Source organism: Dermacentor albipictus, unplaced genomic scaffold, assembly GCF_038994185.2.
Source record: "Dermacentor albipictus isolate Rhodes 1998 colony unplaced genomic scaffold, USDA_Dalb.pri_finalv2 scaffold_258, whole genome shotgun sequence".
Taxonomy (NCBI): Eukaryota; Metazoa; Arthropoda; class Arachnida; order Ixodida; family Ixodidae; genus Dermacentor; species Dermacentor albipictus.
In genome coordinates this window covers 1-2,583 of record NW_027225812.1, presented here as the reverse complement: position 1 = coordinate 2,583, position 2,583 = coordinate 1, and the positions used below count along the sequence as shown (strand labels likewise).

The window sequence follows — 2,583 nt, the reverse complement described above, 5'->3', positions numbered from 1 at the left end:
GCGAAGGCCGTAGGTTTTCCTAGTTCCGCACACAGATGGCGCGGATGCGTTTTCGCGCCAGTTTCGAACGACCTCGCTGTACACATGTTTCTCATTTAAAAGTTTCAAAGGGGCTTGCGAAAGGGCGTGGTCCTTTTTTCTTGCGCAAGGCTGAGCTTTCCAGCTGTGCTTAAGCTATGCTAGCATGTGTGCGTATGTGTGTGTGTGTGTGTGTGTGTGTGTGTGTGTGTGTGTGCGTGCGCGCGCGCGCGTGCGTGCGCGTGCATATGTGTGCGTGTGTGTGTATACACGCACACGGTAAAGATGATGGGGTAGCGCTATTTCTTTCTTTCTTTCTTTCTTTTTTAACAACACCTGTGCTCCACATGGCGATCTTCCTGCCCTCTATGTTTCCGGTTGGAAGGAGTGCGCAGCCTTTTCTATATTTATTTATTTTTTTTTTTCATTCTCTTTCATTCGTACATGAGGCGCGCTACCTAATTCTAGCGGTCGAATCGACACGTTGCAATCCGTCCCGGCCTGTGCCGTATGAAAACTTTCAGTGGGCCTTGCGGTAAATAAAAGGAAATGAGGGAAATGCGCGTAGTGTATTACACTTGCGCACGGGCTTGAAACGAAGGCCTCAAAGAAAGCCGCCTTGAGCGGTCGCATTCAGACGGAAGTAAGCATTCCCCTTGCGCGTGTTTTCCGCTCGCCTGTTCCGTTTTCTACGAGGTTGCCTTCGTTGGTTTTGCCTTGCGAACAAGCTTGCGCTCGGGTCTCGTTTCTACGCGACGGCGTTTCGTTAACAGTGAAAGACTGAGGCGTCGCGAGTTGATTCGCGAGATAGAGAGCATAGAGTCTCTAGACGGGCTGGGTTTTATAAGATTGCCCACGCTGTTGCTGAGGTTACCAATGTCGCCAGGGCACCCACAAGCAGTGGTACAATGGAGTGAAGTGAAAGACATCGCTTCTCGGCCTTTTGGCTAAGATCAAAGTGTAGTATCTGTTCTTATCAGCTTAATATCTGATACGGGTTCTATATGGACCCACGATATTAAACCTATTTTTGGAAGTTGGCGGAGTGCTTGAAGCCTGCTTCACCTCCGCCGCAGGTCGGCCCGGTATTGCACTACCTCCGGGATCGCCCCCGCTCACTTAGGTGAGACTTCATTCAATCAAAATGAAGAACACAAGCTCGAAGCGAGCACTCACGTGACACGCACCATTCCCATACTATACGCAACGATGCCGGTGTTTCTGAACGATTGTCTGCTGTAATGAGCCACTTGGGGGGGGGGGGGGGGGGGGGGGGGGAAGGGTGATTAGCCGTGGGTTTTGCAATCAATGTAAGTCCCACTCAAAGCCAACACTGCATTTTGGAGTTCACTATCGCTTTGATCCGTAAACGACAGCAAGCTCGCCCTGCGAAAATCCGCTGCCCTAGTGGAAGAAAGGTTCCCTATGAAACAAAAATGGAGTGCCCGATTTCCGGCAACATTTTCGCTGCAGTGGGACCGAGCGCCTCGAAAACAAACTTGTCGTATGGCCAAGTGTGGCGAAATATATTCAAGGGTTCAGAGGTGCCTCAGCTTTCCAACCTGTATGTTATGAATACCTGTTGCTACCTTTTCGTCATCATCATCCTGCTGGCTACGACCACTGCAGGGCAAAGACCTCTCCCATTATTCTCCAAGCACCCCGGTCACGTGTAAGCCCGGTCCACGGTCGCCGTCTAGTGCCTGCGCCCTTCCTAATCTAATCTGCCCTCCTAAATTTCCGCCACCCCGTGCTACGCTTCCCTTCTCTTGGAATTCAGTCGGTAACCCTTAATTGATGATCTTCCCCCCACATTGCATGCCCTGCGCACGCCCATTTCTTTTTCTTGGTTTAAACTAAGGTGTCATTAGCTCGCGTTTGTTCGCTCACCCCCCGAATCTGCTCTATTCTTATCCCCCGTAGCGCTACACCCATCATTCTTCTTTCCAAAGCTCGTCGCGTCGCCCTCAGTTACCCTTCGGTAATCCTTAAGGTCCTTCGTTGCCGGCACTCGCGGCATCTTTCTCATTTAAATAAGGCTATTTCGTTCAGTTTTGGGGGAAAACTCAATGAGCTAGGCGCGATTGTGTCCCCGGCGCCGCTCTCAACAAGATGGCGGCGCCCAGGCTTTTTTGCCTGGTGGTTCGGCTTGACGCAGAACACGCCTGCAGGGCAGTGAAGCCGCATTGAAGGGGCAACGAGCGGCGCAGTGAAGCGCATGCTCGGGCGAAAAACGCGAACATCAGCCAAAAATACAACCAAATGGCCAAATACGAATTTCCGTTATGGGAAATTGGAGTTCAGTTGGCGCGTTGCGCTCGCCTAAGGTAAAGAACATAAATGCGAGTGCCACATCAGCCAAGTCAATGCTGAGGATCGCGTATCATTTCTTATTTATTTTTCCCCTTGCCTCCTGGCCTGCGTGGCCCTAGCGCGCATGCCCACGAAAGTAATGCAATAAGGAAAACGCGAAATCATGCGGTGACGGCTGTATCATATCCATTGTGCGTGCTTTGTTCTTTTTGGACTACAGTGGTGTGCGTTATGAGAAAGTTTCAGTGACCA

The 2,583-nt window shown here is 51.0% G+C and overlaps 1 non-coding gene across 1 annotated transcript; it reads left to right on the top strand.

Moving 5' to 3' along the window:
• The first annotated feature begins 945 nt into the window (after positions 1 to 945).
• On the top strand, positions 946 to 1,137 carry LOC139053840 (U2 spliceosomal RNA). Its single transcript, XR_011510823.1, has one exon. It is a non-coding gene; the product is annotated as a U2 spliceosomal RNA (small nuclear RNA).
• Positions 1,138 to 2,583: the final 1,446 nt, after the last annotated feature.